Genomic DNA, 14930 nt, shown 5'->3' on the forward strand with positions numbered 1-14930 from the left:
TCTTTTGTTCTATGCTGTTTTCAGTTGATAAATGAACAGTGCATAGTGCATCTTTCTTCCAATAAAAACCAATAGGCTAGGCTTTGTGTTACTTCTGATATGAAACAGTTTTAGATTTCAAATTCTGTCCATTTCATTAGGAAGTTCAAGCATTAAATACCGTTTTGGCGCTCTTAAATGTGGCGTCTTAATGTGGGTAAAATGACGGACGGATGGGATTTTCCCGGATGGGTCACTGATAAAAAAATTCCATCAATGACGGACAATTTTCGGTTAACGCGGCCTCTGATTCTAAGTCTAAAGTCATAAATTTGTGAATATTGGCGTCATTTGAAGTCTTTACAAGTCAGGCTGGATCCAAACTGAAACTGGCGTAATCTTTAGTAACCTTGCAATAGGCATCCCAAGATAAAAACAGGAAAGGAAAAGAAGAAAGATTAGCATAGCTGCTGTTCATATTATTTCAGACAAAATATGATTTATTTCATCACATAGAACTGAAGTGCAAAGTTATGAGATTTGTGAATACTTGGCTACAAATAATTTTTTTATGAATCTAATTTAAACTAAAAGAGTGTCTGAGCCAAGAACATTATCAGAAAGGCTATTCCGAAGTTCAGGAGTAAATAAGCACCACTTACTTTAGTGGACTTTGATATATCATTGGTATTACCAATAGTGCAGAGTTTTGTGACCTCATTATAGGCCAAGCACCGTGCTGTTGCCCCTGTTTTTGCTTATTTTACTATTATCTGGTTTAATCACATTCAGAATTTTTCTAGATCCCTTGGTAAAAGTATTATTTGTTCCTAGTATTTGGGGAACAGACACAGTCTCTTTAGAACGGACTACATATGACACAGTATCATTTAAGTGGGAGGAACATAGGCCATCAGAACTTTAATTTACACTACCGTTTGGGGTCAGTAAGTGCTCTTACATCTTTGAAAGAAGTCTCTTCTGCTCACCACTGCTGCATTTATTTGATCACAAAGTAAAAACAGTAATATTGTTAAATATTACTACCACTTAAAATAATATTTTGACATAATATTTTCTTTAATATATGTAAAATGAAATGTATTCCTATTATCGAAGCTGATTTTTCAGTATCATTACTCCAGTCTTCAGTGTCACATAATTCTTATCATTATTTCTTATCATTATTAATAATAATAAATAATAATAATTGAAAAAAAATGATATTTGAACTGTATTGTAATTGTACACTATTGTTCAAAAGTTTGGGGTCAGAAGACTGGAGTAATGACACTGAAAATTTTGCTTTAATCACAGAAATTGTTACTGTATGGTTACTTAATAGTTAGTTATATATTGAAATAATAATAATAATAATAAAAGTGTTTTATAGTTTCACAATATTACTGTTTTACTGTGTTTTAAATCAAATAAATGGCCATGGCTGTCATATGTCTTGACTGTTCCCCTGTCTTGTGTTTAGGACTCTTGTTTTGTAATGTTTTCTATTCCTATTGTTTCTGTTTTCACATTCTTTTCCTCAGTTCCTGTTTTTGACTGGTCTGGATCTCAGTTGGCAGCTGGATCTGTGAATGGAAAGTCTTCTGTCACAAACTGTTCAGAGGCTGAGACGGAGGATTCAAATGCAGAATTGATTGAGAGAAATCCACAGGAGTAGTCAAAAACACATGGTGGTCAGAGTCTAGGAGACAGGTAAATAAAAATACAAACGATCTAAAATGCAAAGTTAACACAAACAAGACTTCAAAACAAAAGTGAATGAGTACATTTAATACTACAAATGACAAGCAAATGACAGGCAGGTATACATGAGTTTGAAAAATGGTTTATGGGAAATGTAGTTCATTATGAAGGAGCTAAAAAGTTGGAAAGCGTGTCCTCTGTTGGAGATCATAGGGTACTCCAGCTGGTAGGTGTGACAGTGGAGGGCAGAAGAGACTTTTTTTGTCAAAAACATAAAAGATCAAAACATGTTTGAACTTGTTTCAACCAATTTTCACGCTCTATGTAAGTGATGTCACTGATTAACAATATAGCATATAAGTTGGTGTTAAATAAATCAGCCTACTTCCAATCACCCACAGACCAACCGCCAGCAAAACCTTCACAAAACTATCATCTACACATACGATTTGATTAAAAGCCAGTTTCATGAATAAGAACTCAATCTATAGACCATATACATCAGAGAAACAAGCCCACAGCCATCTTTAGAATGACGTCTTTGAACAACTGCTTTTGCAGTGGCTCTGTATATTTTTATGGCATTGCTGTTAATGGGTAATTAGCTGGTGAAGGGAATTTTAACATGAAGGGAAAAGAAAATTAACATGAACATTGTAATGTTGTTACACGGTTGGTGGCACCAGCTGTGGGGATGGGGTTTAAAAAAAGAGAAACTCTAAAACTATGTTCAAAAGATGTTTAATGCATTATTAAACTCTTTTTTTATAAACGTAACTTTTCTTCTTTATAAACATAAAACAAAAATTACATTTAAGAACTTGTTTTTAACATATCTTTTTAACTTTTTATAACTTTTTACCACTTTAACACAGACTTAAGTAAAGAGATCACATTCATGTGCTGTAATCACTACAAGGCATTTCCCTGAACTCAAAAGATATCATTTGGCCAGGACTTTAATGTTGCCTTCTGATGTTGTCCCTTTGACAGCCACTCCTCAACACTTTCCCTGGCATCAAAGCCTTCCAGTTCTGGAAAGTTTTTTTTTTTTTTTTTTTTTTTTAATAAAAGCCTTAAAATGCATTAAAATTAAACAATACTAAGTCTTTGTTTCCCCTGCACTCAAAGTACATGGCAGCAACACTCATCCCGTAGAACCAGGCCAGTCTGAAATAGCCTATGATGATGATGTGGCAATAAACTTAAAATCAAACTCATAAATCCCCGGAGCAGCTATTTCTAGTCATGTAATTACAGCTCCCATCTACTTTTTGAATGGCCAAAATCACAAAGTGTTTAATTAATTGTGCCTCTTAAGCTCTAAAGAAGTTACTTGATATAAAAAAGTTGGTTTAAACATTACAGGTGCTATTTATTAGAAATGTTTATTTATGTTTTACATTCTCATTGTTTGCAATTGTAGGGTTGAAAATCAGGACTAAATTGTAGAAGAATGAGTCTCTATGAGAAAAGAGGGAAGAGGGATGTTGATCAAAACCAGGAAGAAGTATCTCCAGAGGCCAGCTGTGTGTCTGTGAAGAGTGTTAGATCCATGGAAAATACCCTCTGTGGTGATGGAACTGTGGCCTTTAGCCCCAGGTAATAACCAGTACTGGATACTGGAGACATTAGTGACAAAGACAGATCATGTGATTTAATGATGTTTTCTTAGTATTAGACAGAGTGATATCCAGTATCCAGCTGTGTGTCTGTAAAGAGTGACATTGACAAGTCTTTTAAATGCTTTAAACTAAATTGCTTGTTTAGATTTGTTCAGTGGCTGTTCAAAAAAGACAAAATAACCTAAATGAATTTGAATAAAGTCATTGTCTCGATATGTATTGTCATCAGACACAGATTCATTCATTTTATTCACAGTTGGATGTAAGCTATGTCCAAAATCAATTCCTAACTCCTAAAGTCAAATGTTTTATCAAACTCATTTACTAAGATAATGTGTTACAAAAGCAAATTACAATTTGCTTAATGATTCGAATATGAGGTTTAACATGTCTATCTTGAGTTGAGTACACTTTTAATGGTTCAAAATTCATCCTTTAAACATAAAACAAGCACTACAAATTAACAAAAGACCCTAAATTATAGATAAAATTCATTAAATATGAATTTTATGTAAAATTCAGAGTCTTTCGTTAATTCAAATAGTTGTGAGAATGGGTCGCATGACTTTACAATAAGATCTAGCTGCTCATTCATTATTTGTGTTCTTCTTCTTGTTTCTACTGTGTGGATAGTGATGATCAGACTGGAGTCCTGCAGCAGGATTCTGACCAAAAAGCAGATGAACTACAGAGAGTCAAAAATCAACACAAAATTAGGATGAAGAGCAAGTATGAGAGCCTATTTGAGCGGAACAGGATCTACACACAACACTATATCATACATGGAGAGAGTGAAGCAATGAAGAACATGAGGTGTTGCACATGGAGAAAACACCCAGAATACGAGACACTCCAATCAACTGCAACAACATCTTTAAAGCCCTACCTGGACCAGGATGTAAGGAGAAAGGCAAAATAAAGGTGATTCTTACCAAAGGCATCACTGGAATTGGAAAAACGGACTCTGTGCAGAAGTTTATTCTGACTGGGCCGAGGGAAAAGGCAGTCAAGAAGTTGACTTCATGTTTGTACTTCCATTTCGAGAGTTGAACTTGATTCAAGATCATCAGTACAGTCTTCATAGACTTCTGCTTGACTTTCACCCCGAACTTCAAGATATGGACTCAAAGATTTATGAGGAGTGTAATGTTGTGTTCATCTTTGATGGTCTGGATGAAAGCAGAATTACACTGTTGTTTTCAGACAGTGAGAAAGTTTCAGATGTTACTAAGCCTTCTTCAGTTGGCATGTTAATTTCAAACCTCATGAAAGGAGAGCTGCTTCCCTCTGCTCTCATCTGGATCACCTCCAGACCAGCAGCAGCCAATCAGATCCCCTCCAAATATATTGACCGTGTGACAGAAATTCAGGGATTTGATGAGCCTCAGAAGGAAGAATATTTCTGGAAGAGAATTAGTGATAAACATCAAGCCAACAGAATCATCTCACACATTACAAAAGTAAGAAGCTTCCACATCATGTGTCACATACCCGTCTTCTGCTGGATCTCATCCACTGTGTTTCAAAAGCTCCTGAAAGAAGATCTGAGTGCAGAAATCCCTCAAACTCTGACTGAAATGTACATCCACTTCCTGCTCACTCAGATAAACATGAGGAATCAAAAGTATGAAGAGAGAGATCCAGAGAAACTCCTGCAGTCCAATAGAGAAGTGATTGTTAAACTTGCTGATCTGGCTTATAAACAGCTGATGAAGGGCAATGTCATGTTCTATGAGGAGGACCTGAGAGAGAGCGGGATAGACGTCACTGAAGCCTCAGTCTATTCTGGGATTTGCACTGTGATCTTTAAAGAGGAATCGGTGATTCATCAGAGAAAAGTCTACAGCTTCATCCATCTGAGCTTTCAGGAATTTCTAGCTGCTTTTTATGTATCTTACTCCCATCTGATGAAGAACATGGAGCCATTACATTTGTTTATGGATGATAAACATGAGAGGGACAGATCCAAGAGAAACAGGTACAAATCCAAGACAATCTCTTTGTTTCAGCTACTAAAAGCAGCAGTTGATAAAACTCATCAGTTTGAAAATGGGCACTTGGATCTTTTTCTGCGCTTCCTGCTGGGCATTTCGCTGGACTCCAATCAGGAACTCTTAAAGGATCTACTGACACACACAGAGAACAACGCAAAGAACATTAAAGGATTCACACGGTACATTAAAGGCGCAATTAAGACAAATGACATTCTCTCAGCCAACAGATCTATCAATCTGTTTTTCTGTCTCCTGGAGATGAATGATCAGACTCTGTTAAGAGAGATTCAGGAGTTTGTGAAATCAGACAAACACTCAGAGATGTCTCTCTCTTTTGCTTACTGCTCAGTGATAGCCTACATGCTTCAGATATCAGAGGAGGTGCTGGATGAGTTTGACCCAATGGAATACAAAGCATTAGAGGAGGGCAGGTGGAGACTGATACCAGCTGTGATAAATTGCAGAAAAGCTCTGTGAGTATCCATTTGTGTCATTAGAGACAGACATAACATAATTGGGTCACACTTTATTTTAAGGTCCAATTCTCACTATAAACTTCAAATTATTTTCGCCTCAAAAAAACTCATTTGCTGCTTATTTATAGCCATTAAGGTAGTTGCTAAAGGAGAAATTCACTTCCAGAACAAAAATGTACAGATAATTTACAATTTTGAAGTTGGAGGAGAAAATGAGATGGGAGTTTTTCGACATACCCTAACTGTATTGACCCGGAATGCACAGTTCTCGCAGAGATAGACAACACAAGCATTTGAGGTTAGAAAGTATATAAATTGTACATGTTTTAGAAAACAACCAATCGTTTCACTAAATAAGACCCTTCTTCCTCAGCTGGGATTGTTTAGAGCCCTTGGAAGCTGCATTTGAACTGCATTTTGAAAGTTCAAACTCACGAGCACCAGTGAAGTCCACTATATGAAGAAAAATCCTGAAACGTTTGCCTCAACAAAAAAAATATCTGTTAATTTTTGTTCTGGAAGTGAACTCCTCCTTTACGTTTAGGTATGAGGTAAGAGTAAGGAATGTAGAATATTGTCAAGGAGAGTAAGGCATTAATATGTGCTTTATAGTAGTTAATAGTGATAATTGGTCTCTAAACTAAAGTGTTACCCATATTAGTTTCTAATTCAAACTCAAACTAACGCATCAACCAAATCATAACCCTAGTTGGCGCCAAAAGCCTTGTGGGCAGTGCGCCAACATATAGCGCAGTTGTGCTCCAGGCATCCCGTGTTCATATCCCACCCCCATCTCTCACTCCCACTTCGCTTCCTGTCACTTCTGATCTAAAGGCAAAAATGTCAAAAAATCATTCTTTAAAAAATCATAACCCTGTTTATGTAATTCATTTATATACAGAAAAGATACGCAGTTGAAAGCACACTGAACAGTAAACAGTAGAAGCACAGCCATGTGACAAGGTGTTTAAAACCGAGTTGGCAAGTGCTAATTTCATATCCTGACTTTATAATTGACTATACAAAGAGTTTAAGTTATTAAGAGATTTTTTTTTTTCTGTCATACACTGAAAACAGGAAACATTACTTTAACTGTTTATCTTCTTGTCGTCTTTTTTGTTTTATAGACTTGCTGGATTGCGTCTTTCTAATCAGCAGTGTGACAGTTTGTCTTTAGCTCTACGATCATCAAACTCTTGCCTGAAACAGCTGGACTTGAGTAACAATAACCAGCAGGACTCATCAGTGAAGCTGCTGTCTGCTGGACTGAAGAGTTCACACTGTCATCTGAACATACTGAGGTTTGACTTTCACATTAACCACTTTTATACATGAAACCCTGTAAATTGCCATATTGGCATGGCATGATGGGTTAGTGGGAAGCACTGTTGCCTTACAGCCAGAAGGTCCCAGATTCTAGTCTAGGAGGCTTCTGTGTGGAGCTTGGATTTTCTCCATGGTGTGTTGCCGTGAGGTTTCCTCATATGAGTGTAAATAAGTGTATATCTGTGCAGTAGCCTTTTGTTCTGACATTTGTCCAGGGTGTTTGCCTGCTTATGGTCTAAGATGCTGGCACTGATGCCATTTCATCTGCCTGTTTAAAACATTCCACTGACCCGTTGACCCTTCTCACAGATCTTTAACAGATCACTGGAGAAGTGTGAAGTTCCCTCTTGCTTCAAACACTCCACCTCCATCTCAAAGAAATCCAAAATCAATTCAGGACTTAAAGCAGGGGTGCCAACACACATACATGTAGTTTTTTAAAATAATCCTTAGGAATATGATTAGCTGAATCAGGTACATTTAGTTAGGACTGAAGCTAAACTTTGCTCCAGGCACCCCTCACTTAAAGGGATCCTCCACCCCAAAATGAATTTTTTTGTCATTTACTTCCCTCATGCCGTTCCAGAGGTATATGACTTTCTTTTTATAAATGAATAACCTCGGGACATATCATCTATATTTTTGTTCTTGTTGTTTTTTTATCCTTTCGGGAATCTGCTTGTTAACTGTAGGTGTTCATAGGGCTACACCTTTCTAGTTCACTGCTTCAGCCAAGTCATTTTTAATTGCCTTCCTCATAATTCGCCAGACCTTCAAATCCACTCCACCCAACAATCCAAGTTCAAGTAGCTGAAATGAAAAATAAAAAACGTTGGTCTGCCACATTAGACCGAGCAAGACTGCGCTAAAAACACATACAAGTGTACTGGGGAGCTGCAGATTGTTTTATTTTTGTTATTTTGCAGAACAAAAATCATGTTTTATTTTTCAGTCGATTGGAACACATAAATGTTTCTTTAATTAATTATAATCTCCATAGGTAGACTTTCTCATTGCTACAAGGAATTAATTTTTAATTGTTTAAATTATTTTTTAAATCCACTTTGATAAAAGCATCTGCTATCTGAATAAATTCAGCTAACCAAAACCCACCCAGATCTCAGCCGAATATTTTCTTTTTTTTATTGTGGACCAAACTAAAGCTACGGCATAGCTAAAATAGATACAGTTTGCTTTTTGTTCCATTTGGTTGGCCAGATTCCAGCCAGAGCTCAGCCAAATGCAACACCAGACTGTGAAAAAACATTCCCTGGCAGTAGGTGGCCACAGAATGCATCCACAGGAACAGTATATTTAAGATAGCCCACCAGATACATTTTGTAGCCTGACTTGAAAACATTGATTTAAAACAACCTGATTTAATTAAAAAAAAAATCAATTCAATAATCCCATTTAGTCTAATCATGATTTTGTTTTTGTTTTTTTTTTTTTTTTTTTTTGATTAACCGTTCAGCCCTCCAACCACAATCAGTAATTAGGTTGTCTAGGTTTACTTGAAAATTAAAGGCAGGTGTGTTAAATTCGAATTGGAACTGAAAATTGCACGAAGGTAGCCTCAGGAGCAGAGTTGGAGACCCCTGATTTAGACAGACTGAGCCTAATTACACTTGATCACTAAATGCATTTTATTAAAAAAGATTTTGTTTCAGTTATAATTAAATCATCTTGATTTATGAATCCGAACGTAGTGTTTACTGGAGCACTATAAAGTGATCGGGTTCATGCGTACATTTATGTCACAAGCTTTAAATGATATTTAATTTTTTTAATGTGCACATTGCACAAATATACAGTTTCCCATTGTTTGCAAATAATATTCTCCTACAGTCGCTTCTTTTCTTTTGTTTAAGAGCAGACTTACAATTTATCTATTTTAGGTCTTAATTAGGAGACGAGGAATTCATAAAGCTTTGTGCCATGCTTCTTATATTTACCAAGCAGTAAACTCGGCAATTCCCATGCCCAAAACAAGCCATCTGAGGATGAGAGTATGAAGTGATGACTGATGGGATGTTGTTCTGCTCCACTTCACTGTCAATGAATGGAAGGACAATTTAAAAATGAGCTATTTATGACACTTCATTCTACAGAAACAACAGCTCATTTCACGCATCACACGCATTACACCATATCTGTCATTGCACATGCGCAGTACTTTCCAGTTTTGTCAAGTAGGGGGTGTGCCGTGAGCCGGTAAGTTCATTGTGAACTTAAAAAATGAACGGGGCAGGTCTTTGACAGGGGTGCTAACTGGTAGCTGGGACGCCATCTTTAAAGAAAGTGATCTGTGAGCACAGCGAGGTGAGACACATTCAATAGTGCACATCAAATGAGTGCAGGGGTGCCCTAGAATATGCTTTTTAAGGTGAAATATAGAAATATACTCTTTAATATGAAATTTGCTCTAATGGTCATGCCGGATAGCCGCACAGGAAAACTACCATTCTCAGCTGCGAGACCTGTCATCATTGTAAAAAAGCCATTTGCTTGTGCAACTCCAGGTATGGGATTTATTTAGTCTTCAGTATTTCAGACCTTTTCCATAATGAACTGAACTGTATAGATATTTTTTATTATTTTCTGTTATATTCATTTTATTGAATTTAAATACTCTCCTCACTTATCAGAATATGAATGAGCTTTATTGCTATAAATAAAATAATAAAAATCAGGAGCAAGGTATCTGATGGGTGGGTGATGACAAGAGACTTTATACTTTTTTTAGTTTTTAGAGATGGGGTAATTAACATGTATTTCTTATGTGATCCTTTTTTCTCAAATTGCCACAATTGTCATGCACAAAATACAGAAAACATTAACCATTCATCTCCTCCTCATTGTACTGTCATTCTCTGTTATAGACTTGCAAGATGTCATCTGTCCCATCAGTCCTGTGAAAGTTTGTCTTCAGCTCTTCAGCTTCTTCCCGGCTTAGAGAGTTGGACCTGAGCAACAATGACCTACATGATTCAGGAGTCAAACTGCTCTCGGTCGGACTGAAGAGTCCAAACTGTTAATTGAACATACTGAGGTATTTGAGAACACATATAAAAATTACTTTAATCAAACTAAACATGTCACTTTTGTTATGTTCTTGACTTCCTGGGTGCTTTTAATGCCTCTGCAGAACCCAGTTGCTATATTCGATCTAATGTTTCATTGGACTTTTTTTGAGCCTAATGGTCAATGAAGTTGATGCCAATGTTTTTAGTGCTATGCACAAAGAGCACATGAGTAATCAGAATTCACTTTGGACTCTTTTGGCAAGTTTTTTTTAGGTTCTGATCTCAGCCTTAGTCAGTTAATGCCTTTGAAGACAACCAGCAACAGAAGTGCTTTAGTCATCTTTTAGGATGTCACTGGAATAGATAAAACTGCAAGACGAAACAAGAATGGCAGTGTATAAAATGATCCCCAGCAAGAGCATGACTAATTCATAAAATGTAGTAAAAATATGACACAAAACAGTAAAGATAATCAGGAAGTTCAGATAAATTTTAATTATTTACATTACATTTACATTTAGATATTTAGCAAACGCTTTTATCCAAAGCGACTTACAAAAGAGGACAATGGAAGCAATCAAAATAAACAAAAGAGTAATAACATGTAAGTTCTATGACAAGTCTCAGTTAGCCTAGCGTTAACTTGTATAATTATATAATAAATAAAAAGAAAACAGACAGAATAGAAAAACAAAAAGCAAGCTAGTGTTAGAGGCCTTACAAAAAGAACAGAGAAGCCAGTGTTTTTTTTTTTTAATAAATAAATAAATAAATAAATAAAGTGTAAGTCTAAAAGGGCAAGTTTTTTTAAGAATAGAGTTAGAATAGTGCTAGATTTAGAGGGTCAAATAAATATGGAAGAGATGTGTTTTTAGTCGGTTCTTGAAGATGGCTAAGGACTCAGCTGTTCGGATTGAGTTGGGCAGGTCATTCCACCAGGAGGGTACATTTAATGTGAAAGTCCGTAAAAGTGATTTTGTGCCTCTTTGGGATGGCACAATAATGCGCTGTTCACTGGAATTAATTATTTAATTTGATTAATTTAGAAGACAAACCAACAATGCAGTCAAACTACCTGTCATCAAGGAACAACATCAGTTATGGCACCATGCTTTTTCCCTGCATTGCTGGAACTAGGTGCGCATTTATGACATAATTAGTTAACACCTATTTTTACATGTACCAACCACATAACTTAAGCCAATAATGGCCTGGTTTCACAAACAAATCTTAGACTAAGCCAGGATTAGGCCACAGTTCAATTAGGAAATTTAAGTAATTTTTATAAACATGCTTTAGAAAAACATTACTGATGTGCATCTTGAGACAAAATAAAAGCACTGATATATTTTACAATCAGTTAGTGCATACATTTAATCTGGGACTAGGCTTAAACCTTGTCTGTGAAACTGGGGGAATGTAAATAAAAATGTCCATGGGATGTCTGGACAGAACATTTTATGGATAACAATGTTATGAGTAAGAGATAATAGACATAGTAATCATATCAGATACTCAATTTTATTAGTTCCTCGGTTCAATTATTGTTGGGGAAACTGTAGCACTGAATGAGTTGGCAAAACTCAGGAACATAAGATTATATATGCCGGTATTTTGAGTTAGAGTGACCATCAGACACATCCAAAAGTGAGTTTTGTTGGAGTACCTTGTAGATTTGTGCTGCTTGAGCAGTGAACCATTTCAGAGTGTTCAGTTCAATTTGGTGAACTGGTTCAGTTATTTCACCAAAAAAATAACAGTACAAAAGAATGATTCATTCTTATGATGTTAATGATTCATCTTATAATGTTCAAGGTATGGAATTGTCTATGGAGAATTATCCCTGTGCAGCACTTAGAAGCAGCTTTATATCAGAACATATGCAGTATGCAGTGAATGAAGTTAAATAATTAAGCAATGAACTCGATGTTGTCATGTTTGTTCGAAGCAATAAAGCGGGCATTTACAATGAAATTGCGTGAACTGCACAGGTCATTGTGTGAAAGTGATATCTGATTGCCAAACTAATGTAATGTGGAATTTTACTGTGTGTTGTTAGATTATCAGGATGTATGGTGACTGAAGATGGCTGTCGTTATTTGTCTTCAGCTCTGAGTTCAAACCCCTCACACCTGAGAGAGCTGGATTTGAGCTACAATAACCCAGGAGAATCAGGAGTCACTCAACCATCCAAACTGCACTCTGGAGAAACTCAAGTATGTTGAGCAGGAAGAGTCATACCGCTGTGTGTGTATGCATAGACAGGTTTAACTTATATTGTGAAGTCCAAATGTCCCCACAATGATAGGAAAAACTTAAAAATTAGCTACAGCGTGGGAACTAGCCAGCGGTCTCCATAAGGAAAAATAACTAATACACATAACATAACAAATGTGTGTGCACATAAATGGTTCTGTATGTTCCAAATGTGAAAGAGTTGACACAGTATATGTTTTGTAGTGTGGATCATGGAGGGGAGCTCAGGATTAAAGCAGGACTACATAAATGTATGTCTACACGCACACATACACATAAATATTTTTAGTGATTCAGTAATGTTGTGTTATAAATGTTTCTCTTGTTGTGTTCAGATTTCTGTGATCTCACACTGGATCTAAACACAGCCAACAATAACCTCATTCTGTCTGAAGAAAACAGAAAGGTGACATATGTGGAAGAGTATCAGACATATCCTGATCATCCAGAGAGATTTAAAAAGCATCCTCAGGTTCTGTGTAGAGAGAGTCTGTCTGGACGCCGTTACTGGGAGGCTGAATGGAGTGGACAGGCTGATATGTCAGTGGCATATAAAGGAATCTGCAGACAAGGAAAGAGTGCAGACTGTTGGTTTGGATTCAATAGAAACTCCTGGCGTCTGGCCTGCTTTAATGACACATTCTGTGTCTGGTACAATTATTATCCCACTGACACACATGTCCCTTTAAGCACTTCTAATAGAGTAGGAGTGGATGTGGATGTGTCGGCTGGCATTCTGTCCTTCTACAATGTCACTGACACACACACACTCACACACATACACACATTTAACAACACATTCACTGAATCTCTCTATGCTGGATTTGGGCTTATGGCTTATGAATTCAGCTCCACAGTGTCATTGTGTCAGACTGAAAACCCAGTGGGCAACAACAAAGACGTCACATGCACATGTGAATGAAACAAATGCTCTCACTTTACATACCTTTAACATACACATGCAGGTATAGTAATATTAATGTGTAGCCTTGTTTATCTTTCCACAAAAACTGATAAATAATTTAAATAATTTGTTTTTTGAACAAGGAATCAGTAATATAGTGTATATATATTTGCTTTCATATTGTTGTGAATATGAATAATGTCCTCTTGAACGTTAGGATTAAAAAAAGTTTATTTCTCTGTCACAGCCCCCTTCTTTCTTACTAAAAGCTAATTCTGCACCGATAAGGTCACAGAAGTGCTGATAGTGATCAGGGTCTATTGGTTGATGTGGGGCTGATGGGTCAATTTGAATATGTCAGGTACATATTTACAATGTTCAAATATGAGAAAATTATTATTTTATTGCACTTCTTGTAATTCAGAAATATGCCTGTTCTGGAGTACTTAATTTTGGGTTTGGTTTAATTGCTGCAATCAGTCTGGAACATTGGGTTAAAATGCAATAAAGATTCACATGTTTCTTAAACTTTTACTTTCATTGGGTATGTGTGTGTGGTTCTAATATATATGTAATGTATCTCTGAAAAAACGAGTTAGATATCAAAATATCCCTGATGTGTCATGAGAATGAAGCTTTATTTATTAAGAAAGTGGGGTTGTACCAACTGGGGTTTGTTGGAGCTCTAATTGTAGGTAAAACCATTGTGATACCTCCAGTATCTGGAGATATTTTTGAAGCAACTTTCAAACAAATTTTAGAACATATCACATTTCACTTTCTATTGTGACGGAACAAGCTTGTCACCTAAAAGTGGCACTTTCTGCTAACTGGCCAGGAGGACACATTTCAGTTTATTTTCTAATTTTAAGTTTTCTGTAAATGTGCAAACCATAATAAACATTTCATTTTTGTTTACCTTTTCATGCAAAATCAGACATAGAAACTCGATTCACACTAAGAAATGTATTGTGACTAGTCAGTTTTGTTAGTTTTTTGGTTCAAGTTATTTTTAAAATTGGTTGGAGTTGGTTTTGAACCAAAGACACAAAGACAACATGGATTGCAGAATTAAATGACAAGCAGATTACTTGTAACAGCATGACATAACTTGAACAGATATAGAACAGTCATCAAAAATGTTAAATAACAAAATATTTAAATCTTTAGTATATTGAAATTAAGTCTCTTAATGTAATAGAAATGGTATAATATAATTATAACTGCAGCATAATATAGGCTGTACAATATTATTTATAAGGTTGGTATTATATAGCAATAATATGTATGCTTGGGATTAGGAGCGTTACTTTTAAAACGTGTCCCATTAAGGTTATGTAATGGTGGGAGAGAGACGAGAGGCGAGCGGATCCATTCGCAAGCTTTTATTTACAGCACGAGACAAAGACATGGTCGAACAGGCAGAGTGGACAACAATAGCAGACAGGTATAACGAAAGCAAGACGTGGGGATAGTCTGTGTAGCAGGCATGGGTTGATGATCGGCGAACGTAATCCAGGGGGACAGAGCGAAGGGGAGATCCGTGAAACCAGCGAGTAGTCCAAAGGCAGGCGGGGAGACAGACGAGATGAAATGGACAGGCGAGAAAGCTAAACACAGGGAACTTGGGAACTAGGAAA

At 36.4% G+C, this 14930-nt stretch overlaps 1 pseudogene; it reads left to right on the plus strand.

Annotated features, from left to right (window-relative positions):
• Positions 1 to 1534: 1534 nt before the first annotated feature.
• LOC127160753 (NACHT, LRR and PYD domains-containing protein 12-like) lies at positions 1535 to 13794 on the plus strand (annotated as a pseudogene).
• The last annotated feature ends 1136 nt before the right edge of the window (positions 13795 to 14930 follow it).

This window comes from Labeo rohita, unplaced genomic scaffold (assembly GCF_022985175.1).
Source record: "Labeo rohita strain BAU-BD-2019 unplaced genomic scaffold, IGBB_LRoh.1.0 scaffold_45, whole genome shotgun sequence".
NCBI classification, from domain to species: Eukaryota; Metazoa; Chordata; class Actinopteri; order Cypriniformes; family Cyprinidae; genus Labeo; species Labeo rohita.